At 40.2% G+C, this 26,970-nt stretch overlaps 1 long non-coding RNA gene across 1 annotated transcript; it reads left to right on the top strand.

Moving 5' to 3' along the window:
* The first annotated feature begins 2,442 nt into the window (after positions 1–2,442).
* LOC307137044 lies at positions 2,443–23,460 on the top strand. The gene is made up of 3 exons (XR_013817865.1): positions 2,443–2,568; positions 16,690–16,956; positions 21,255–23,460. It is a non-coding gene; the product is annotated as an uncharacterized lncRNA (long non-coding RNA).
* Positions 23,461–26,970: the final 3,510 nt, after the last annotated feature.

The following is a 26,970-nucleotide window of genomic DNA, read 5'->3' as shown; positions in this document are numbered from 1 at the left end:
GAGCAGACGGTGTTGAAGGAAGAAATGAAATGGTCCGGGCATTAATGGTTTTGTTGTTTTTAATTGTAAACTTAAATTGCCCATGATAAAAATTGCACACTGGGCATTGTTCAAGCTGGGCAAACAATTGTTCATTATTTGTAGTGAAAACACTTTAAATTAGATTAGATTAGATTAGATTAGATTCAACTTTATTGTCATTACACAAGTACAAGTACAAGGCAACGAAATGCAGTTTAGCTCTAACCAGAAGTGCAATAGCAGCAAGTGCAGGATATACAATGGATGCGTAAGTGCAGGACATGGATATGTACTGAATATGTATAAATATGTATAAATAGAGAGACGTTATTACTATAAACAGAACTGAATTTACAGGTGAATATGTACAGTGAATAAATATACAGATGGCTATTACTATAAACAGAATTTACAGGTGAATATGTTCTATGAATACAATATACAGATGGCTATTACTATAAACAGAATTTTACAGATAGAGGTATACAATAATATGTTAGGCTAATATGAGGAATAGCAGTGGATTAGGGTAGTGCAATAAATTATGGACAGAGCTATCCGGAAAAAAAAAAAAAAAAAAAGTGTAAAGTGCAGTGGAAAGTGGTTGCATATTACAGTTAGAAGTACAGTGCAAAATGCAAATGTAAACATTGGTACTATAAATACAGTCGGCAGTGCAAATGAGCATAATCCAGTTAAGATATGGCAGTGTAAGATGCATATGTAAACAGTTGTTACTGTGATAAACAGTCGGTAGTGCAAATAACAAAGTGAAGGAAGATGTGAGGTAGGAGAGTTATCAGTTTATGAGGGAAGTGGATCAATTAATTAAATAATTAATTGATGGTTTCTATTGTTTCATGGTTGCCTTGTGTATTAATTTCCATGTGTTTCTGTGCAATTTTTCTACTTAGAGAAAAGGAAAAGGGACTGTGACTTTTCTTGATGCACTGAGGGACATGGAGGATGCTAACCGGGCCGTCCTGCAGCATGGACAAGAACAGCGAGACCAATATATTCAGCTGTTACTGGATAGCCAGGGCGAGGAGAGATGAGGAGGCAAGAGCTGGCATTCCACCAGTCAGAAGCGGAAGGAAGCAGACGGCAGCAGAGGGACTTTCAGACCGGGTTTCTGTCTGTTCTTGGACAGTTTGTCCAGTCGTTCAAGAAGTAGCCACAATGACCAGCCGCTTGAATGAAGCATTTGCACTACCACATTTGTACTTTATATATTGTACGTGTTGGCACAGCTCTTGGAAAGGTTACTGAAAAATACACTTTTTTTATATTGTTGTTTTCACATTTTATATTTTCATTTTATTGTTCTAGTAATTTATTTGTCTTTGCACACTTTTATTTTAATTTTGTAAGAACTAATCTGTCTAAAATAAAGTCAAATGTGTAAAATGTCACTGTGTCTTTAATTTCCACATTCTAACTATATAACCACATTCTAATTGTATTCATATAGTGTAGGAAGCAAATAAAAGGGCTGCTGCTCGCAAGTCTTTCTGAATATGCACATAAACATATCTAGAAAACCCAAATATTATATTTTTAAATGTATAACTATGTGAATGTAGTATAATAACTTATAACCACAACTTAAGTGAAGCCATAAGTGTGGTCCTGCTTCATTTCAAATTTGAGGAAGAAGTCTCTAAAATTATGCATTTAATGAAGCATATTGTAATACTAGTCATGTGATTTTTTTTTTTGTGAATGTTAAGAGATGTTATTGTGATAAAAAATAAAATACTTGCAGTCTAGTACCTAATCTTTCAACTGCTTAATTCAGTCTATTGTTTTCATTCAATTAACTTTTCACACATCTGTCATGACTGACTGACCTCATTATCCTTTTATAGAAAATGTTTTGTTTTGGAATTGAGCTATTACAACACATTCAGATTCTGGATTGCCCATCATCCCATTTTGCATTAAAATGGTCAAACCAGGTGAAAGTGCACGTTTAAATAAACAGTGTTGGTAATGTGTGTACATAATCAGCAAAAGCAGCGCTGCTTGCATCACCTACACTTGTTATTGTTGCAGACAGTATCGCGCAAAAGTGATTACTGTCCGTCAGTACCTGGGAGAAGCAGTCGCGCGCATTCCCACGTCACCGGACTAATTTGCCTAATCTCCCCGGTACTTTAGACCGCGGTGGAAACGCAGATTGTAGCAGGTCTGGGGGAGAAAAAGTTCCTGGGAAAAAAGTTCCTGGTACAAATAGTTCCAGGTAATTTCGGTGGAAACGCGGCTTTAGTGATTCCTATATAGAAAATCGCTCCCCGCTACAGCAGTGACGTCACGTGCAAACAACCTATTGAGGTTTTCAGGCGCGTGATTTGATTCTGGAACCGGGCCTGTTTAAGAATATGCGGCCCCTTTAAGAAAAATGACGCGCACTGAGCATGCGCAGAAGAGAGAAGCGCGAGAGACGAGCTGAGATCAGTTGAAGCTGAAAGCGACGCTGTTAACGATCGTGAATGAAGGACAAAAGTGTAATATTTTCTCCGGATGCCTTATATTTCCAGTCTGCAGGTGAGAGATGTTTCTCAGATTACAGAGTTTAACATTAATCAGCTCCAGAGTTTACATGTTTAAGGACCAATGTAATGAAATGCGTTGTGTGTCCTGGTTTATTATGAGTGTAATAATATGTTGGCAGAGAGTTTTTCACAGACTCTGGCTCTATTACACCAATAAAATGTGCTTAATGTGCCACTTTACAGAAGATCTCAGACATCAGCATAATGAATGAGGGGAAAACAGGGAACTTTAGGAGACAAAGAGGCTTTTCAGCAGCTCAGATAAACATGATGGTCCTGTTGTTTCTCTCAGACTTTGGACAGGAGTTCAACAAACCTTGTTTTAATGCAATTAATATCTAACTTGTATCAAAATACTCCATATTCCTAACAGAAAACGTGTTCACTTCATTTAAATGGTCATTCCATGTCAAATCAACAATTTTACCCATTGAAAAAAAAATAAGAATAGAAGGATATCAATATATCTTTCATATTTTTAGAGTGACAGGCACATAAACTTTGGAAAAATAATATTGCACTCAGGTATATTATATGCAATTGTGTTTATAGAAAAAACGAGATCCATTTCTAGTTTCAACATTATTTGTTGTTCAGATATTCCTCTGTAAAAGACAAAAGTATCAGCTGTGTGTAAAGTGACCCACGTTTGGTTTTTGGCCACTGAAAATGTGAACAATTGACCAATTTACTCATGAAACCACATTAAGATCTCCAGATTTTACTAATAGTCCTACCAATCTCTGTTTAAAAGTAAAATAAAGCTGCCATCTTTTTTTAAAGTCGTTTTTACCCTCCTGTAATTTGGCTCTGAATCTCAGGTGAAAATTGTCATATTGACCCCTCTAAAGAATTGTAGATTACTCAGTAAATATACATCCATGACATTTAATATTTTGGCTTTCATTAATATTTATGTTTTTCTTTCTTCATAATAAAATATTAACAAAATAAAAATTAAGCCAGGTCTGGTCAACTCAGAATAAATTCAGTAACTTGTCTTTGATTTTTCCAGATCTGGTTCTGTGGGCGTCAGTATCTTGATTCTTCATTATTGACTGCTTTAGTAGCTGTGAAATAATAACCAGTATATGGATGATAAATTATAGAGAAATGCATCTAAATGATCATATTCAATCAGTTTTAATCGTAGTGAATGACAGAACTGACCTTTGCACATTAAAGATACTTTAACACTTTACAATAAGGTCTCATTTGTTAACATTAGTTAATACATTAACTAACAATCAACAATACATTTGTTTTAATATTTTTTTCAATCCTTGTTAATGTTAGTTAATATAAATCCAGCTGTTCATTGTTGGTTCACGTTACTTGTAACAAATGTTAACAAATACAACTTTTGTAAATGTTGAAATTAACAATAAGTAAGATTTAGAGATGCACCGATGTATGATTTTTGATCGATTTACAACCATCGGCATATCGGCTATAGGATGAATGGTTTATTAATGAACTGCGGGAAGGCACTGAGCTGTATAATTTTTGCTGCATAATCCAAGATCATAATGTAATATTCCTGCTGCGCTGCTGTCTGTGTTTTAATGCTAAAGGGTTAGTTCACCCAAAAATGAAAATTCTGTCATTAATTACTTACCCTCATGTCGTTGGACATGAGGGTAAGTAATTAATGACAAAATGTGCACAGAGACACATTTTCTCCCAGCGCGCGCAACTTCTCATTGGCGTCTTCTGGCTCTACACCCGAGTGATGACGGAGAAAACGACTGGTCATATTCCAACATACGGCAGCACTCGCATGCATTGAACAAAGTTTACAAAGAGAGAATTATTTGAAAATTTTGAAAGGAAAAAAAATGGTCCTGGTTGGGAAACACTGCAGAGACTACAAAGACAGTGAGCGAGTGTGTGTGTGTGTGTGTGTGTGTGTATGCGCGCGCATGCGCCCGCTCATCTGTGCATCGGACGGCCGAACCAAGTCCAAACAATGGATGTTGCAGCGGGTTTTTTTTACCAGCTCCTCTGTTTCGCTTTCAGCTATGTTTACTCAAGATGACCAATACGATGATGCATTGCTGCAGTTGCAGCTCGTGGCTCTAAATTTCGCGGGTAGATTCTGTCATTAACGTGCATTATCGCGATTGTAGGCCAATTTTGTATTGTTTATATCGCATATCGTTTATATTGCCCATTACTATTGTACAGTAGAATTTAGCTACGTCTCAATGTAATAATAATATATGTATTTAATTTATACAGTGAAGGATATGCAGTGTTATTTAACATTTGTTTACTTTATTTCTGTACCTGGAAACTGTTAAACCTACTTAAAAAGCACTGTTTATTTCATATGTATCTTACATTCATATGCCTGCTGAATGTTAAATGGATCCAGTCTATGTTCACTAGAAATTATTTTTGATAATGCAGCCAGGGGCGTAGCCAGAACATTTTTTCAGGGGTGGCCAGGTAAGACCCAGTGATTTTATTGGGGTGGCCAAAAAAATTACTACTGACCATGACATGCTGTACCAAAGCAAATTCTACAGAAAATATAATCACAAACGAACAAAAATAATTTCAAATTATCAATTTATTTACAATGTCATACAAAATAAGTCAAATATGTACTGTATGTTGATAATTTTAGGGAAAAAGATGAACAAAATGAACAAGTCGTTCACACATGAACAAAATTCTCAAACTTTTTATGCTTACTTCTTTGTCCTTTGCTAACCAAAATGTTGCCCTAAGAAAACAGATAAAGTATCATTACAAAAAGAGAAAAGTTACAAAATTGAAACAACATATATATATAGTTTTCTATGAACAAATGCTAAATTAATTATTAAATAAAGTAAATTAATTAATTAAACTATTAATTAAATCCAATGTCTCCTTGTAAAGAAAAAAACTATATGTTAGTATTAAATCTCTAGATACTGACAGGCAACACTTTAATAGAGAGTATGCACATATGGGTATTCGCTTTGGTGAGTAATGAAGCCAATCACAGTCACAGACATGTTTGTTGATTTCTAAAACTCAATGGCCAATCACAGGTGTTGAAGATAGAATCCACTCACCACCTGAGTTTTTGTCCAGCGACGAGGTCTGTACATGCACTAATAGACCTATAATAGACCTTGTTCACAGCAGCGCCTTCTTTATGAAAGAAATTAGTATAAAAGTGAGGCTGTGGGGATAGACATACATCTCTTCAGTGGGTTGTACTGTTATTTAATGTATTTTTGGATTGTTCTGCTTATGAAACACTGCAAAAATATCTTTCAAAGATGTTTCAGTAGACAAAAAAGCTGTGGAAAATGATAAGTGATGTAGGAGCTTTATACAGCCGATGCCATTGAAATGCTACGTCTTACCCTCATAGCCTCACTTTCAAACCTGGAAATTTTCCATTTTCCAGATGTTCAAACCTGTCATGGCACTGCTCTGAATAAGGTCTATACTTCAAGTGTAGACATGTAAGAAACTGATTGATTAATATAACAGAACTTGAGATCACGTTCATTGAATGACTGACAGCTTTTAGTGATTATAAAGGGAATGCTCTTTGCACACTATCTAGGCGATATAACAAAATGTTAATAGGCCTATGATATATTCAGAATTTGAATAAAACTATTATTTTCCATTCATGACAATATTTATGTATCGAAATCAGGCTCATATAAATGTCAGGAAAACATGATTCCTGGCTGCATGTCAATATCCATGGATCGCTGGATCTTGTTAAGTTGTAAGGAACACTATATCGAGTCCAAAACCTTTAGTTTAAACTGATAACTTTTGTTTTTTTTACTTGCGTTTCCCAAATCAAAATCCATTCATGCAGCAGTCCCACTGAGTCCCGACTAACAACGATGCATACCCTCTATTCTATTGTAAGCTAACGTGTTTCTGCTAAGGAAACATTCGCAGTACCTCAACTTTAACAAATTTCACCGAAAAGGTAGGAAAACCTATGTAAATAACATTGACTTTACTAACCTGATCATCACCGTATCCTCTTGCGTAAGGTTTTGCTCACTCGGCTTGTGCTGAACTTAGTTGAAACATTACCGCTCGCTTATACGTCACACAGAACCTCAGTGCGCAAGAGAACCCCTTCACCAGAAACCCCGCCCTGCAGCTTATTTCACTGGTTAAGGTACCAGTGACAGGTGGTTTAGGAATCAGTGTTTGGTCATTTACATTTACATTTACATTTAGTCATTTAGCAGACGCTTTTATCCAAAGCGACTTACAAATGAGAGCAAAAGAAGCAACTAGAACAGTCAAGGGCAACAGTATGCAAGTGCTGTAGCAAGTCTCAGTTAATCTAGCTCAGAACACACAGGACAGTTTCGTTTTTTTTTTTTTTTAAATAAATTAGACAGACAGAAAATGAATAGAATGACAAGTGCTATTCTTGATTGGTCAGGTGCTGCTGGAAGAGATGTGTCTTTAGGTGTTTTTTGAAAATGGTTACAGACTCGGCCGCACGAATTGAGATCGGCAGGTCATTCCACCAGGTGGGAACAGCCCAGGAAAAACTCCGTGAGAGCGATTTCATGCCTCTCTGGTATGGCACCACAAGGCGTCGTTCACTAGCAGAACGCAAGTTCCTGGAGGGTGTGTAAGTCTGAACGAGCGAGTTTAGGTATATTGGTGCAGAGCCAGTGGTTGCTTTGAAGGCAAGCACCAGTGCCTTGAATTTGATGCGAGCGGCTATTGGCAGCCAGTGCAGACTGATGAAGAGAGGCGTGACGTGCGCTCTCTTCGGCACATTAAAGACCAACCTCGCCGCTGCATTCTGGATCAGTTGCAAGGGTTTGATAGTGCATGCCGGAAGGCCCGCTAAAAGAGCATTACAGTAGTCCAGTCTGGAGAGAACAAGAGCTAGGACCAGTAGTTGTGTGGCATGCTCTGATAGAAAGGGTCTAATCTTCCTAATGTTGTATAATGCAAATCTACAGGATCGGGTTGTTGCCGTAATGTGGTCAGTGAATTTTAGCTGATCATCAATCACAACTCCAAGGTTCCTGGCTGTCCTGGACGGAGTTATGGTTGATGAACCTAGCTGAATGGAGAGATTGTGGTGAAGTGCTGGGTTGGCAGAGACAACAAGAAGTTCTGTCTTTGCAAGGTTAAGTTGAAGGTGATGTTCCTTCATCCAGGCAGAAATGTCTGTTAGGCAGGCAGCGATACGAACACCAACCGATGGATCATCTGGTTGAAATGGGAAGTAGAGTTGTGTGTCGTCGGCATAGCAGTGATAGGAAAAGCCATGTTTCTGAATGACCGATCCCAGTGATGACATGTAGATGGAGAAGAGAAGTGGTCCAAGCACTGAGCCCTGGGGAACTCCAGTAGCTAGATGATGTGACTTAGACACTTCACCACTCCATGACACCCTGAAGGACCTACCTGAGAGGTAAGACTTGAACCACTGGAGAGCAGTTCCTGAGATGCCCATCTTCATGAGAGTTGACAGGAGGATCTGGTGGTTAACTGTGTCAAAAGCAGCAGACAAATCCAGTAAGATAAGTACTGTGGATTTGGAAGCTGCTCTTGCCTGTCTGAGTGCCTCCGTAACCGAGAGCAGGGCAGTCTCAGTTGAGTGGCCGCTTTTGAAGCCGGATTGGTTGATGTCCAGGAGGTTGTTCTGTTCAAGAAACGTAGACAGCTGGTTAAACACCACTCGCTCAAGTGTCTTTGCAATGAAAGGCAGAAGGGATACCGGTCTGTAGTTTTCTAAAAGTGCTGGGTTTAGAGAGGGTTTCTTAAGCAGTGGGGTTACCCGAGCCTGCTTAAATGCTGTGGGGAAGGTCCCGGTGTGAAGAGAGGTGTTGACAATGTGAGTGAGTGCAGGAGTAACAGAAGAAGAAATGGCCTGAAGGAGGTGGGTGGGGATAGGATCAAGCGGACAGGTAGTGGGATGATTGGATAGGATGAGTTTGGAGACATCTGCTTCAGAGAGCAGAGAGAAGGAGGGGAGCGTGTGTGTGATGGTTGTTGAGATGTGCGTGTCAGTTTGTGGTGTGGAGAATTGACTGCTGATGGAGGAGGTTTTGTTTGTGAAAAATGATGCAAAGTCATCAGATGTAAGAGTTGATGAAGGAGGGGGAGGAGGAGGAGGACAAAGGAGTGAAGAGAATGTTTTGTAAAGTGCACAAGAGTCAGAGCAGTTGTTGATTTTGTTGTGGTAGTATGTAGTTTTAGCAGTGGAGACATTAGTAGAGAATGAAGCAAAAAGAGACTGATACAGGGTTAGGTCAGTAGCGTTTTTAGTTTTGCGCCACTTCCTCTCTGCCGCCCGAAGTCCAGAGCGATGTTCGCGGAGAACATCAGACAGCCAGGGGGCAGAGGGGTTGGTGCGGGCTGGCCTGGATGAAAGGGGACAGAGGTTGTCTAAGCAGGATGTTAGAGTGGAGCAAAGAGTGTCAGTAGCACTGTTAGTGTCTATTGCAGTGGAGGGAGTGAGGATGAAACCATAGTGGATAGGCGGGAGGGAGAGAGCGAGCGTAGATTACGCTGAAAGGTGATCTGTGGGGGAGTGTGTGTTGTGTCAGGAGTCAGTATGAGGTTAAGAGTGATGAGAAAGTGATCTGAGATGTGCAGTGGAGTAACTAAAGTGTTGTTTGTGGAGCAATAGCGCGTGTAGATAAGGTCCAGATGGTTACCTGATTTGTGAGTAGCTGTAGTAGATACTCGCATGAGGTCAAATGAGGACAGAAGAGTGGTGAAGTCAGCAGCCTGGGGTTTATCAAGGTGGATGTTGAAGTCACCAAGCAGTACCAAAGGAGTGCCATCCTCAGGGAAGTGAGAAAATATCCAATTCCTCTAAGAAGTTACCCAGTTGACCTGGAGGGCGATAAATAACTACAACATGGATTTTTAGCAGGATGAGTGATAGTGATTGAGTGTGATTCAAAAGAGCGGTTGCCAGATAGAGATGTAATGGGCTCAAATTTCCAATCATTTGAGATGAGCAAACCAGTACCTCCACCCCTCCCAATCGGGCGAGGGGTGTGTGAAAAAGTGAAATTATTTGAGAGAGCTGCAGGAGTGGCAGTGTCTTCTGGTTTGATCCAGCTTTCAGTTAGAGCCATGAGACTGAGATGTGAATGAGTGGAAAAAGATGAAATAAAGTCTGCTTTGTTTACAGCAGACTGGCAGTTCCACAGACCAATTGGAATGGACATTAATGTAGTAGAGGAAATAGGTACACTACGCAGATTATTAGGATTACGGTGTCTAGAACGTGATGAGCGTGACTTGCGGGTGTTTGAGGTAATAGTAGCAATTTTGAAGCACATCGTGAATACGGGTCAGAGAACCAAACAGATAACAACAAGCAAAACAAGCAAAACACAAAAGTGGACAAAGTAGAAGGAAAGCTATACTCAAGTGCCTTGTCGTGTCCTTGCTCGAGTGGAGTCGCACAGTCAGTACTGTGATTGACGTGACCAATGAAATCGTAAGAATCCACTGCAGGGCGAAGTTACCGTCGAACTGGTTTTGGGTGGGGGGCACTTTGCACTTTGCGCAGACTGTTTGTGTGAGAGCGGCGATTTAAACGTCAACTCTTTTACCCCTTTTCCACCAAAGCGGAGCCAGAGCTAGATCGGAGCCAGAGCCACGGTTCAAATCGGTAAAGCCATGTGAATGAATAGTAACGCAACGTTTGCATTGTTGATGGAAGGCTTGTTCGCAGCGGTGCTGTGCAGAGACCGATCGCCGTATGATAACGAGTCCAGCGAGAGCACATGACTCCTTATGCTTTTGATTCACTCATGCGTTTTGTTTTATATCATACGTGGATCGGTCTGCGCAGTGACGATGCATCTCGAACAAGCCTGGTGTGTGTGTGTTTCCCGCTGCCCAGGGTTGCCAGGTTTTCACAACAAACCCGCCCAATTGCTACTCAAAACAAGCCCAATCGCGTTCCAGGGGGGATTCCCCAGTAAAAATCACATTTGGGGGTAAAATATGTGTTTTTTGGCATGGTTGCCTACTAAAATTCGCAATATGGGGCTAAATATCACATAATTGGGGTCGCTTCATCCCGCGGACATGAAAAAACTGCCTGCGGCAAAACCACATACTTGGCAACATTGCCGCTGCCTCGCTAGCGTTTGCTGAGAGAGATGAGACGTAAACAGTGACGTAGACATGGCTCTGTTGTGGCTCTCAGCCCGTGGAAAAGCAAACGGTTCTTAGAAGGCTCCTCAGTCGAACCAACTATGAACTGGGACTAGCTCTGGCTCTGAATTAGCTCTAGCACTGCCTTGGTGGAAAAGGGGTATTTGTCATTGTCAAGTGCTTTTCAGCTTGCACAACAGGGGTGGCCAAGCTTCAAACAGGGGTGGCACTGGCCACACATGGCCACCCCTTAGCTACGCCCCTGAATGCAGCAATAAAGTAGCTAGTAGGCTAGAAGTTAATGTATGTTTTTCATTTTAACTCTGCTGATTTAAAACACTTAATTTTAATGACAACATTTTGAATAAGAGGGCAAAGACAAATATCAGTATCGGCCAATAATTGTCTGTTAAAATCGGTATCTGCCCCCAAAAATCTTATCGGTGCATCCTTACTAAGATTAATAAATGCTGTTGAAAGTGCAGTTTATTATTAGTTCATGTTAACTAATGAAACCTGGTGGGTCCTCTCCCAGAAAATTTTTACTGGAGTAGATGCCATTTACATTAAGTATAGACTACCTTCCCAAGTGTATTCGTCACACTCAGGCTGTTCTTAACCCTGCCTGTTACCAACTGCGAGATCCTTCTCTCAACTTAAAAGAGTGAAGAATAAACTCAGGACAACCATGAGACAGAAGCGGCCGTCTACACTGTCCCTGCTGGCTATTGAATCCGAAACTAGTCAAGGGAATGGACTTTGAGGATTTAATTTTGCTTGCTCAAAGTCTAGAAAAAAGATGCTCTGCTAAAGGTAAGGCATTTATAATTATTTGTGGGCAAATATGTGACTGTTGTTGAATTTGAAGGTTTTTAGAGATGCTTGTGAAGTTTGGCATACATTTGCTGCTGTGCATCTCTGTGGTGCTGAATACAGCTGTTGATATGGTTGCTTGCAGACCATATCAGACCATGCAGACCAAGTCCCTGTGGTCCAAGTCAAGTCTCAAGTCTTTCAAGTCCAAGTCAAGTTTCAAGTCTCTGAGGGTCAAGTCTCAAGTCTTTCAGGTCCAAGTCCAAGTCAAGTTTCAAGTCTTTCAGGTCCAAGTCAAGTATCAAGTCTGTGAGGTCCAAGTCCAAGTCAAGTCTCAAGTCTTTCAGGTCCAAGTAAAGTCTCAAGTCTTTCAGGTCCAAGTAAAGTCTCAAGTCTTTCAGGTCCAAGTCCAAGTCGAGTTTCAAGTCTGTGAGGTCCAAGTCAAGTCAAATCAAGTCTCAAGTCTTTAGGGTCCAAGTCAAGTCAAATCAAGTCTTTGTTCTATTTTTAGAAATATTTTTTTCCAGCTAGTTGTTATAATTAACAGTGTATTGATGTCACAGGGTGTTTTGGTGTTGGTTCATGTTCATGTTTCATGTTCTTAGTTTGTCATGTTCACTGTCTTGCTTCCTGGTTTGTCATGTGACTCCCATGCCCTCATGTGATCTTGTGTCATGTCATTGGTTCATTGTCTGATCATCGTTCACAGGTGTCCCATGTCTTGTCATTAGTCCATGTGTATTTAAGCCCTCATGTTTGCCATGTGTCCTTGTCTTCCGTCTGGACCCCACCCTTCTTATTAACTGATTATTGTTTAATTGGCCCTGCTTCCCTCCTGATTTGTGCCCTTTATAGTCTCATTAGCTGTGTCCCAAAGTGAAGGCCGTGCACTTCGAAGGCCAGGCCAGGCCACGCCTTCGAAGTGCACGAAGGGCGAACCGAGGGACAGGGTTGCCAGGTCTGCACAACAAAACCCCTCCAATTGCGAATCAAAAGTAGCGGAATCACGGCCAAAATGTGACAAAATATGCCAAAATGCGGCGGGGACCCGGTAGAAATATTGCTAAATTAAAGACAACTTAAACCTGTGGACTAGGCTTAGGCTATAGGCTACAAACAACCCACATCAACAGTAAATGCAGCCCAATTCCAGACTTGGCAACACTGATCCGAGCGTTGTTGAATGGGCTAACAGGTGTGTGACGACAGCGGACGTTCGCGAGGAGATTTTAAAAAGAAAAATGGAGCAGAAAAGTAAAAAAAAAAAAAATTTTTAATACGTTTTATTGAATTTGGACATGCTTCAAAGCCTGCGACGATAGAAGACCGGACTATAAGCACATACATCGGTAGCCTATGGTTAAATATTTAATCGTTAAATTGCAACTATTGTTTATTATGTTTAATGTAACTGTTACAATATAATTTAAACATTTATACATTTATGTCCAAGTCTTTATTTAAGTAGGCTACTTATTTTTATTCAACTCACATCATCTCAGATGCATTGTACTTTTTATGACATGCCATGCCAGCCGTCGACCGATTCAGGCCCGCAAACCTGCGGACAGTGGAAATATGCACTCATCCCAGATGAAGATGATGTCCCGCTGGCACAGGCCTGGTCTCTATTGTGCATTATTCCCCATCCCGGTCCAGCTCCACCAACGTCTCCCGCTCAGCTCAATTAAAATGTACATAGGCCTACAAATGTTTTCTTCTGTTTTAGCTATTAGTTTAAACTTCTGTTGTTTCTGATGTTAAACTTAAGATATAATGTATGAATAGTTGTAAAAAGTAGCCTTCTTTAAGTAATGTATAGACCAATTTATTTTCATTTACACATTTTAATTTACATGACAAGAAAATATATGTATGAACATATATGAATTTGTTTAATGTACAAATTATAACTTGCATTACAAAAATAAACGATGTAAATAAAAACAACCACTTCTCTTTTATTTAGCCTATACACATTTCAAGTTAACGAAAATTAACAATAGACAGCAATTACTTTGTTTCATTTACAAATAACTTGCATAAAAAATAATAATAATAATATAGAGAAATTGTTCGGTGCATCCCGGCCACGACTTTACATTAAGCCTTTGGAGGAGACTTAGCAGTTTTCGTTTATTTGCATTTTGACTTATAGTTTTGAGTGACGTCGCATTTGATTTAGCGTATTTTTGTCTGTGATATTTTATACGGTGTTGACAGTATGATAAGAAAAATAAAGAAATGATTGCTTGGCCAACATAGCCTATTACTTTTGTTATCCCCAATCTCTCTCTTTCTGTAGGGGAAATTTAAAAGAGCGATCCTGGAAACGAAATATAAATTTAGCTGGATCGGTCGGGTCGGGAATAAAAAAATGTATAGCGCGTGAGCGCAGATCGAGTGAATTTGAAGCGCGAGCGGGAGGGTGCGGTGTGGAATACATCCTATTGCGGAAGTGGACGAAAAAACAGCCCCGCGCAGATCTAATTTGTAGGCTATTTAAAGAAAGTGCAGAAAAAAGAAAGATAAAAGAAAAAATAAAGAGAGCGAAAAGGGAGAAAATGGACTGATTCCTCTTCTTGAGAGAATGGTTGAGAAATAAATAACATTTAAGCAAGTTAAAATTGGGAAATTAAAGTTTTGCCAGGTTGCTCAGAGCAGGGAACTGGGGACTGTGCGAATGCACTAAACGTTTTGTTTACTTCAAGTTCAAGCTGTTGCGCTGTTGTGTTCAATAGTATCCAGGCTAGACGTGCCGACCGCTACCGTCTTTCACTGGGAAATTTAATCCCGCGCCGCAAGAAATATGATCGAGTGCCGCGGGAATGCGGACCAGTCAAATCCTGAAGTCACCAGTGTGCTATGAATTCTGGGATAGGATAGGCTGCGAAGTTGTGGTAAGCTTCCATCTGCTGTACCCTTTCTTTGCCTGAGAAACGGAGGGCGCATTTTGAAGTCGCTTAAACTTGCGGCAGCCTTCATCGCGCCGCTGTGACGCAATCGCACTTCAAATGTGGCCTTCAGAGGGTGCAGCCTTCACATTGGGACACACTTCGTAGTGCCGCAATGACGCAATCGCACTTCAAATGCGGCCTTTGAAGTGCGCGCCCTTCACTTTGGGACACAGCTCTTGTGTTTGCAGTCTTGTGTCAGATTGTTGGTCGTTTGTCTCCTGGGGCCTATACCATGAAGCCGGTTTAGCTGGCTAGCCAGTTATGTTTAAGCTTAGTTTGTGCTAATCCTGGGTTTTAGGTACCATTAAAGTGATTTGGCTTTTAGCAGTGTTCATTTCCAGTAACGCTAATGCTCCATGGGAGGTTATGTTCTGGATAAAAGCTCAAACTGAAATTGGACCAATCAGCTGTGAGCAAAGTGACACACCTCTGATGCAATAAAGTCCCTGTTTCTACTCCAAAATAAAGGTCACTACATAGCAAATGTTTTTTAAAGACTAAAGTGTCTGGCTTTTAACAATGCTTATTTAATATAATAATAATTTTGAATGACTTACGATATAATTTATGTAATTATCATACTCTTAAGGAATTACACATGTATCATTTTAGTTAATCAATCATTAATAGGCACTTAGTTGAAACTAATATAAATAGCCTATACAAAGGTCATACAAATAAGCTTTAAAATCAATAAATAAAGCTATACAAATTACTACATTACTCAATTCTCTATATATCAACTAAACTAACTTCATAACTTTTACTTGCATTGACGAAGTGAATATTTTCTATAAGTTGTACTCTTTTATAGACAGCTCTTTTCTTCTTGCTGTGTAAATTTCAGGGCTCCAGACAAAAATATCAATTAAGGAGCCATTGGCTCCTATAAGGGAAAAACGGTGCGGTGCTGAATTTCATTTTTGGCTACTTCCATTCTTTCTCATTAAGACAACAGGTTAAGTAAAAAAATTTTTTTTTTTCCTCTTTTTTGCCTGTGTAGAACTGAAACAACTTAAATCTATGCGCCTCTTAAAGGGTTAGTTCTCCCAAAAATGAAAATTCTGTCATTAATTACTTACCCTCATGTGGTTGGACACCCGTCAGACCTCCGTTCATCTTCAGACACAAATGAAGATATTTTAGTTGAAATCTGATGGCTCTGAAAGGCCTCATTGGCACAATGGCACGGTTCACTCTCAAGACCCTTAAAAGGTACTAAAGACGTCGTTACAAAGTCCATCTCACTACAGTGGTTCTAAAATAACTTTATGAATCGGCGAGAATAGTTTTTGTGCGCAAAAAAAACCTAAATAACGACTTATATAGTGATGACGATTTCAAAACATGAAGCTTCGAAGCGTTATGAATCAGTGAGTCGATTCAGCAGTTTGGATCGCCAAAGTCAGCAGTTTGGCGGTTTGACAAGCGATCCGAATCATGATTCGTATCAGATATTGTATCAAAATACTCCATATTCCAGACAGAAAACGTGTTCACTTACTTTAAATGTAATTAATGGGTCATTCAATGTCAAATCAACAATTTTACCCATTGAAAAAAATTAAGAATAGAAGGATATCAAGATATCTTTAATATTTTTAGAGTGACAGGCACATAAACTTTGGAAAAATAATATTTATGGCACTCAGGTATATTCTATGCAATTGTGTTTATAGAAAAAACGAGATCCATTTCTAGTTTCAACATTATTTGTTGTTCAGATATTCCTCTGTAAAAGACAAAAGTTTCAGCTGTGTGTAAAGTGACCCACGTTTGGTTTTCTGACCACTGAAAATGTGAACAATTGCGAACAAAGATGGCTAAAGTCGACAGATTTTACTAATAGTCCTACCAATCTCTGTTTAAAAGTAAAATAAAGCTGCCATCTTTTTTAAAGTCCTTTTTACTCTCATTTGTCTCGAGAGTAAAAAGGGTCATTTGAGTAAAAAAAGGTCATGAGAGTAAAAAGAGTCATTTACCCCCATATTGCTCCGAATCTCAGGTGAAAATTGTCATATTGACCCCCCTCTAAAGAATTGTGGATTACTCAGTAAATATACATCCATGACATTTAATATTTTGGCCTTCAATTTTTATATATATGCTTGTTTTTCTTCAGAAAAAAAATTAACAAAATATTTTTTTTAGCCAGGTCTGGTCAACTCTGGTAATTCAGTATAAATTCAGTAACTTGTCTTTGATTTTTCCAGATCTGGTCCTGTGGGCGTCAGTATCTCACAGTGATCACAGTTCACACCTGCAGTGAAGCCCCTCCCACCACTGAAGCCCCTCCCACAACAATTCACCAATAAATACTGGGAATATTCCCATCATCCTACAAGAGAAGGACAAACTCCAGGTGTAGCAGCTGAAATCTGTGTGACTGTTAAAGATGGAGTTTATTAAAGAAGAGATTGAAGACATGAGTTATCCAGAACCATCCAGAATAAAACATGAAGAGACTGAGGAACAAATAGGTTGGTGTCCATTCTTGATTCTTCATTATTGACTGCTTTAGTAGCTGTGAAATAATAAGCATTTTACATTTACATTTAGTCATTTAGCAGACGCTTTTATCCAAAGCGACTTACAAATGAGAGCAATAGAAGCAACTACAACAGTCAGAGGCTACAGTATGCAAGTGCTGTAACAAGTCTCAGTTAATCTAACACAGAACACACAGGATTTTTTTTTTTTTTTTTAATAAATTAGACAGACAGAAAAATGAATAGAATGTTAAGTGCTATTCTTGATTGGTCAGGTGCTGCTGGAAGAGATGCGTCTTTAGATGTTTTTTGAAAATGGCTACAGACTCGGCTGCTCGAATTGAGATAGGCAGGTCATTCCACCAGGTGGGGGCAGTCCAGGAAAAGGTCCGTGACAGTGATTTCATGCCTCTCTGGTATGGCACCACAAGGCGTCGTTCACTGGTAGAACGCAAACTCCTGGAGGGTGTGTATGTCTGAACAAGCGAGTTAAGGTAAATTGGTGCAGAGCCAGTGGTTGCTTTGAAGGCGAGTACCAGTGCCTTGAATTTGATGCAAGCGGCTATTGGTAGCCAGTGGAGTCTGATGAAGAGAGGCGTGACGTGCGCTCTCTTCGGCTCGTTAAAGATCACCCTCGCCGCTGCATTCTGGATCAGTTGCAAGGGTTTGATAGTGCATGCCGGAAGGCCTGCTAGAAGAGCATTACAGTAGTCCAGTCTGGAGAGAACAAGAGCTTGGACCAAGAGTTGTGTGGTCTGCTCAGATAGGAAGGCTCTAATCTTCCTAATGTTGTATAATGCAAATCTGCAGGACCGGGTTGTTGCAGTAATGTGGTCACTGAATTTTAGCTGATCATCGATCACAACTCCAAGATTCCTGGCTGTCCTGGACGGAGTTATGGTTGATGATCCTAGCTGAATGGAGAGATTGTGATGAAGTGCTGGGTTGGCTGAGACCACAAGCAGTTCAGTCTTTGCAAGGTTGAGTTGCAGGTGATGCTCCTTCATCCAGGCAGAAATGTCTGTTAGGCAGGCAGCAATACGAACACCAACCGTGGGATCATCTGGTTGAAATGAGAAGTAGAGTTGAGTGTCGTCTGCATAGCAGTGATAGGAAAAGCCATGTTTCTGAATGACCGATCCCAGTGATGACATGTAGATGGAGAAGAGAAGTGGTCCAAGCACTGAGCCCTGTGGAACTCCAGTGGCTAGATGATGTGACTTAGACACTTCACCCCTCCATGACACCCTGAAGGACCTACCTGAGAGGTAAGACTTGAGCCACTGGAGAGCAGTTCCTGAGATGCCCATCTTCATGAGAGTTGACAGGAGGATCTGGTGGTTAACTGTGTCAAAAGCAGCAGACAAATCCAGTAAGATAAGTACTGTGGATCTGGAAGCCGCTCTTGCCTTCCTCAGTGCCTCCGTAACCGAGAGCAGGGCAGTCTCAGTTGAGTGGCCGCTTTTGAAGCCTGATTGGTTGATGTCCAGGAGATTGTTCTGTTCAAGAAACGTAGAGAGCTGGTTAAAAACAACTCGCTCGAGTGTCTTTGCAATGAAAGGCAGAAGGGATACCGGTCTGTAGTTTTCTAAAAGTGCTGGGTTCATAGAGTGTTTCTTAAGCAGTGGGGTTACCCGAGCCTGCTTAAATGCTGTGGGGAAGGTCCCGGTGTGAAGAGAGGTGTTGACAATGTGAGTGAGTGCAGGAGTAACAGAAGAAGAAATGGCCTGAAGGAGGTGAGTGGGGATAGGGTCAAGCGGACAGGTAGTGGGGTGGTTGGAAAGGATGAGTTTGGAGACTTCAGCTTCAGAGAGCAGAGAAAAAGAGGGGAGTGTATGTGTTATGGTTGTTGAGATGTGCGTGTCGGTTTGTGGTGCGGAGAATTGGCTGCTGATGGAGGAGGTTTTTTGTGTGAAAAATGATGCGAAGTCATCAGCTGTAAGAGTTGATGAAGAGGGGGGGGGGGGGGGACAGAGGAGCGAAGAGAACGTTCTGAAGAGTGCACGAGAGTCAGAGCAGTTGTGTATTTTGTTGTGATAGTATGTAGTTTTAGCAGTGGAGACGTTACTAGAGAAAGAAGCGAGAAGAGACTGATACAGGGTCAGGTCAGTAGTGTTTTTAGTTTTGCGCCACTTCCTCTCTGCCGCCCGGAGCCCAGAGCGATGTTCGCGGAGAACATCAGACAGCCAGGGGGCAGAGGGAGTGGTGCGGGCTGGCCTGGATGAAACGGGACAGAAGTTGTCTAAGCAAGATGTTAGAGTGGAGCAAAGAGTGTCAGTAGCAGTCCAGTGCTGAGAACTGAGCAGGTGGAGGGAGTGAGGAGGAAACCATAGTGGATAGACGGGAGGGAGAGAGTGAGCGTAAAAAAAGGTAATCAGCGGAGGAGTGTGTGTTGTGTTAGGAGTTAGTAGGAGGTTAAGAGTGATGAGAAAGTGATCTGAGGTGTGTAAAGGAGTAACTAAAGTGACGTCTGTGGAGCAGCAGCGTGTGTAGATAAGATCAAGATGGTTACCTGATTTATGAGTAGCTGTAGTAGATACTCGCTTAAGATCAAATGAGGTCAGAAGAGTGGTGAAGTCTGCAGCCTGGGGTTTATCAAGGTGAATGTTGAAGTCACCGAGCAGTACCAGAGGAGTGCCATCCTCAGGGAAGTGAGAGCGTAACATATCCAATTCCTCCAGGAAGTTACCCAGTTGACCTGGAGGACGATAAATAACTACAACATGGATTTTAGCAGGGTGAGTGACAGTGATTGAGTGCGATTCAAATGAGCAGTTGCCAGATAGAGAAGGGATGGGCTCAAATTTCCAATCCTTTGAGATGAGCAGACCAGTACCTCCGCCCCTCCCAATCTGGCGAGAGGTGTGTGAAAAGAGAAATTATTTGAAAGGGCCGCAGGAGTGGCAGTGTCTTCTGGTTTGATCCAGGTTTCAGTTAGAGCCATGAGACTGAGATGTGAATGAGTGGAAATAGATGAAATAAAGTCTGCTTTGTTTACAGCAGACTGGCAATTCCAGAGACCAATTGGAATGAACATTAATGTAGCAGAGGAAATGGGTACACTACGCAGATTAGTAGGATTACGGCGTCTAAAATGTACAGAGCGTGATTTACGGGTGTGTGTGATAATAGTAGAGATTTGGAAGCACATTGTGAATACGGGTCAGAGAAATTAGCAGATGAAAACAAGCAAAAACACAAAAGTGGACAAAGTATATATATATAGCTATACTCAAGTGCCTTGTCGGTGTCCTTGCTCGAGTGGTCTTCACACGAGGAGTGCTTCACACGAGGGCTGCCGCTTCCGCTGCCGCGGAGTACTACTCAATTTATACTTGCATTAAATGTCGTTATTGAATACAGCTGGCTACTCCCAGTGAAACGCGTTAGTTCGCACGAGGTCAAACAATAACAAACCAGACTACAACAAACAGCCAACTACAGCAAACAGACAGCGTTCTAAAGAACAGCTGAACTACAGATCAAATGAGGAAAATGTAAACAGAACTCACACACTAGCTGTTTTCCCTGATGTTCGATGCTTCTCTCTGAAAGCAGTATAAGCAGTATATGGATGATAAATGATAGAGAAATGCATCTAAATGATCTTACTTTAACACTTTACAATAAGTTCTCATTTGTTAACATTAGTTAATGTATTAAAGGGGCTATATGCAACTTTTTCCCCAAAATAAACGTAACAATTGCCTTTTTATTTGACCATTTTTGACTCAAACATCTCCTGATGAGCATACTGACACCTTGTCCGCTCACAGTGGGTGCACCTATAAGCCTGTATCCTATTTTTCCTATTTTCTGGCGGGTCGTCTTTTCCCGCGCTGTCTGCGGATGTGACGTCACCACCGCTGCGAGAGCGAGCAGAAAATGAGAGCAGTTCTGTTTTTTGGCCACAGGTGTCAGTCGCGAGTTTAAATTTCAGAAAAACGCATATAGCCCCTTTAACTAACAATCAACAATACATTTGTTACAATATTTATTCATCTTTGTTAATGTTAGTTAATAAAAATCCAGCTGTTCATTGTTGGTTCATGTTACTTAACAAATGTTAACAAATACAACTTTTGTAAATGTTGAAATTAACATGAACTAAGATTAATAAATGCTGTAGAAGTGCAGTTCATTATTAGTTCATGTTAACTAATGAAACCTTATTGTGTTACCGATACTTTATACTCACACAGACTGTGTCTTGTTTTCTGCTCAGTGTTTTTAATTTTCACATTCAACCTCATTGAACTGATTCTGACTACTTTATATGTTTATTTTAGACCAGATGGAAGAGAAGGAGCAACAACACAAACTAAATGACATTAAGAAACTCTGTGACTTCAAAACTCAAGAAACAAAAGCCAAAAAGCGTCACACCTGCTCTCAGTGTGGAAAGAGTTTTTCTCGAGCATCAGGTCTCAGTAAACATTTGCGCATTCACTCTGGAGAAAAACCATTCAAGTGTGATCAGTGTGGCAAAGGATTTATTTTATCATCACTTCTAAAAAAACACCTGATAGTTCATTCAGGTGAGAGACCTCATGTGTGTTCTCTCTGTGGAAAGAGTTTTTCATGGCTGAAGAGTTTTAAAGATCACCAGAAAACACATGGTGGAGTGAGAGATCATGTGTGTTGTGACTGTGGGAAGAGCTTTACTACATCTGGTCAGCTGAAAGAGCACCACAGAATTCACACTGGAGAGAAACCGTATACATGCACTCAGTGTGGAAAGAGTTTTTCCCAAGCATCAAGTCTCAGGGATCATCTGCTCCGTCACTCTGGGAAAAAATCATTCAGCTGTGATCAGTGTGGTAAAGGATTTATTTTATCATCAAATCTAAAACAACACCTGACAGTTCATTCAGATGAGAAGCCTCATGTGTGTTCTCTCTGTGGAAAGAGTTTTTCACAACTGTACAGTTTTAAACTGCACCAGAAAACACATGATGAAGTGAGAGATCATGTGTGTTGTGACTGTGGGAAGAGCTTTACTACATCTAGTCAACTGAAAAAACACCAAAGAATTCACACTGGAGAAAAACCTTACAAGTGCTCATACTGTGACAAGAGTTTCACTCATTCTGGACACCTGAAAAGACATGAGCGAGTTCATACTGGAGAGAAGCCATTTAACTGTGATCTTTGTGGTAAAGATTTTATTTCATCATCAAATCTAAAACAACACCTGATGGTTCATTCAGGTGAGAAGCCTCATGTGTGTTCTCTCTGTGGAAAGAGTTTTTCACGACTGTACAGTTTTAAACTGCACCATAAAACACATGATGGAGTGAGAGATCATGTGCTGTGACTGTGGGAAGAGCTTTACTACATCTAGTCAACTGTAACAATAATGCATTATAGCTCTAGACATCTGGCCGGATGGAACTCCTCACAGCCTCTCGTGACTTTTCTAATCAGATCATACATAGACAAAGGGCCTTTGTGTTGATGTGACTCTACACTAATTAGATCCAGGTGCCACCGTGTCTCCGCAAGAGATTGGAGCGTTGAATATTATAGTCTCAAGGCATTCACGTGCCTTTACACCCTCACACGCACACCCTTTGTGCGAATGGACGCACATACTTAGACAAGACACAGGACTGTTTGTGTGACTCACACACATTCGCCTTATATGAACCATCTGGACCAAAACTGCCTCAATAACGTTTAAATATATATATTTAGTTGATTTAATGTCTTTATACGATGTATTAAAATAGCTAGGATGTTTACTGTATGTAAATCAAACTTTGTACGCCAGTAACTGTGGAAATCCTGTAAAACTGTACTCTCAAATCGCAGAATGACGGTGTGTGGTATCTTCTCAATCGCAGAAACTCGACTGTACCGAATCTCGTTCACAAATTACAACAAGATGCATTATTACAAAAGTTCCAGCTTTCTAAGAATAGAGGCTTAAAATGAGCACCCCTTTTGATTAGCCAAGAGGAGGGGAGTCCAAAAACAAAGGAAAACTCGCACCTTCTGTCTCCCGGACGTGATTGGATCCCTCCAACTGTTTGGGCGTCAGTTATCTCATCTATAAGAACGAGAACTGACCATTAACTCTTCGCATTTTCGCCACGGAGAGAAAGACCGGCAGCTTCCTCGAACGACTTTACTAAGCTTCAGAGAAATTCTCCCTGGACCCGAAGATCCTTACCGAACTTCCCTGACGATTCGAACTCAGACACTTACACACGAGAAGTGTTCACGGGATTGTTAATTTCTTGAGGTCTTTTGTGAAAGGGCTGTGAAGCTGTCTCTCTCTCTCTCTCTCTCTCTCTCTCTCTCCCTCTCCCTCGTTAATTCTCTCTTTCCATCATTCTTTCCCCCTTTATATTATTCGTTAAGTTTGATTTTTCCTTGTTTTATACCTTGTTGTTTGTTTTCTCCTACCTATATGTGCATATTTACCCTGTGTGACTCGTAGCTTTGTATACTTTAGTTGTTTTATTAAAACCCAATAATTTCATTGAATTGAATCCGTATTGTTTTGCTCACAAAGATCAAAGTCAATGAGACGTAAGATCTTAGCTACCAATCAAGCTTGATTTTCTTGTATTACTACTTCAGTAATACAAATTGTACAAACATAAGAAATATTATTTGTCCTGATCAAGCAGATTAATGTTTCTTAAAGTTTGTAAGATTGATAATTGATGAAGAAATCAATTTGGATAAAGGTTACTTTTACTTGATGAAAGGTTCCGTTATAAGATAATATTGTCTGCACAACAAGCAAATCATATTCATAGACTCATGAATATTTATACCATTTAAATTAATTATTCCCCGAAACTCAATGTTGTTACACATCTCAAATTCATACTGGAAAAAAACCTTTCAAGTGCTCATATTTTCTATCCACAAGTTTCCGGGGGGCGCTACTGTAAAAAAGAACGTGGGTACAACTTCCGGTGAGGCAATCTGTTTGTGTGCTCATTTCACTTCGTTGACAAGGAACCAACACAGGATAACCCGTACCCAACGCTTACGTTACGAGAAGCCAGTGGAGAAGAGGCGCCGACCCAGGACTCGCAATGTCACAACAAGAGCAGGTAAGTTAACATTATTGTGATGTCACGTAGGTTCCTGTTTTTGTTTATACAGAGTTTTTAATACCTTAACTACTTGAATTGCTTATTAATATAAGATAAACTGTCTGTATGGTGGTAGACGGTTGGCCTGATGTTTTTACCTTGCTTAAACTTTTATCGTGACGAGCTTGGAGGGCACAATTGTACACAGTGACTGGTGCTAATTTCATTCTCGCTTTTAGTTAACATTTAACGTTACAGAATATCTATTTGGAGAATATTAAATGCAGTCTTATGTGTCTAGATTTTAGCTCATTGTTTCTGCCTTAATTAAAGGGGCTATATTTTTCCCCAAAATAAACGTAACAATAGCCTTTTTATTTTACCATTTATGACTCAAACATCTCCTGATGAGCATACTGACACCTTGTCCGCTCACAGTGGGTGCACCTATAAGCCTGTATCCTATTTTTCCTATTTTCTGGCGGGTCATTTTTTCCTGCGCTGTCTGCGGATGTGACGTCACCACCGCTGCGAGAGCGAGCAGAAAATAAGAGCAGTTCTGTTTTTTGGCCACAGGTGTCAGTCGCGAGTTTAAATTTCTGAAAAACGCATATAGCCCCTTTAATACATTGTTTAAAATAATAATTTATTACCTAACTGCGTACATTTCTGAAATTCATACTTTGGACACTCACCTCTGATAACAGATCACTCTAAATTGTAATGTAGACGCATACTTTCTGTAAAGTTGCTTTGAAACTATATGTATTGTGAAAAGCGCTATACAAATAAATGTGAATTGAATTAGTTTTTTTTCTGTCACTAAATAAATGGTCATTGAAAGACAAACCACATACCGCCACTGCTAAATATGTACTTAATGTTTTCCCTACAGATGAGCCTGATCTGACGAAGGCTTCTTGAGAGCCAGATCCTACTTCACAGACCTTCCATGATGCCCAAACACAGAGGTCAGACCCAGCAATGGAGGACCACACCTACTCAAAAGGCACCATCACATTATGTATGACAACTGCACATCACAGTATGACAACTGCACCATCCTCTGAGAGGTCGCTGCCTGTTGCAGATGTTGTTTTGAAAGATAATGCAGACTGTCTGTTGTACACAGGGATTCCACTACTTGAATTCAAAACCCTTGTGTCTTGCTTGCAACGTTTTGCCCCCACATTATCAGCAGAGGACCAAATCCTGTTGACATTGATGAAGCTTAGACAGAACTTTGTTATAGCTGATTTAGCAAGCCGCTTCAAAATGTCACCTGGTCAGGTCAGTAAAACACTGACATTTTGGATAGATGTTATTGCTGAGCACACCCAGGATCTCATTCCATGGCTGCCTCGTGAAACAATAAAGGCCACTTTGCCGCAGGTTTTTATGGAAAATTTTCCGAACACAACATGTGTCATTGACTGAACAGAAAGTGTCTTGCAGAAGGCTAAAAATCTTGACTCAAGAAGTGAATCTTACAGTCACTACTATGCCAGCAATACTGTCAAGTATCTAGTAGCAACTGCTCCATCCAGAATTGTTATGTACATTTCAGAGGCTTATGGTGGTAAATGTAGCGATTGATTCATCACACAGAACTCTGGGTTTCTTGACCATTTGCGTGCTGGAGATGAGGTGATGGGAGACCGTGGCTTCACCATCAGGGATTTATTTAACGGAAAGTTTGTTTGATCACACCAGCCTTTACGCGCAATAAATGCCAGCTGACAAATGAGCAGGTCACCCGCACAAGACGCATTGCTAATGTCCGCATACACATTATACATAATAATATACTTAATAATAATGTTACCAGGGTAACTTACTCTGTGAACCTAACCTGGGGGGTATTGCACAAAAGCAAGATAAGGGATTAAGCTGGGATTTTCCAGTTATCCTGGCTGAATTTAGCCCTGACTCGGTTGCATGAAGGGAGGCTAAATTAATCTACATTAAGTTACTATGGAGATTTACACTTTGCAGCTAGCCTGCTCCGGAAACCAGGCTAAGATTAATCCTAGTGATTTATCGGCTAGTTCCTCCCTAAATCCTACTAGATATTAATGTGTTTTAGTCATTTCATGGTCCTGCATTTAAAAATTATGATTATTTAAAAAAAGTCATTCATCTAATTATGCGTACTGTTATTTTAGTTATTATTGAAAACTGCTGTTCATTTCACTGTCAGAGGTTTGATGAATATATATATATTATTCGAGATTTAAAGCGTTTATTGTCATACACCCAGTGAGGAAAGCAGATTTTCCTGAGCAATTATTACTTTGCTGTCCACAATGAATGCCAACACAGTGTAAAAGAACTATACTATAAAATATTAGAAATAGAATATAGAGTATGTATATCTATATATGGAAGTATAGAGTAGAAATGTACTGTTGAATGATAAAAAATATCAATATATTATATTTTATTGCAGTTGATGAGATAAGAAATGGCTCATGAAGTTGCAAATGTGGTTTCAATTAAGTCCGTAAAGAGGTCAATATGTAGTATATATAGACTAAAGATTTGTGTGTTTACTATTCACAATGGCTTGCCCTTTGTTGAATGATGTAGTTGATGAGGAAGTTTTAATTCTCAGACGAGCATTCAGGCATGAAAGAGTCTTCTGAGATAGGGCAGACCCATTGGCCTTTTCAGACGAATATCTGACTGAGAGGTACAGATTCTCAAGTGATGGCATCAGATATTTGTGTAGGCTGCTGGGTCCAAACACTGCACTGTCCCACAGATGGTCTGCGTAGCACTGCGATTCTTTGCAAGTGGCATGTTTCTGTATTCTGTCGGTGATGCAGAAAACCTCAATAAAGCCACTATTTGCCGCACAATAAGAAATGTAAGTCTGGCATTGAAATCTCTTGTGCACATATTTATCACCTTCCCTGGCCACAGAAGATTCATCCACATCAGTCAAGTC

This window comes from Gobio gobio (assembly GCF_949357685.1).
Source record: "Gobio gobio genome assembly, chromosome: 14".
In the NCBI taxonomy this organism is placed as follows: Eukaryota; Metazoa; Chordata; class Actinopteri; order Cypriniformes; family Gobionidae; genus Gobio; species Gobio gobio.
Note: the sequence above shows the minus strand (reverse complement) of the source record. Positions and strands in the feature narration are given on the sequence as shown.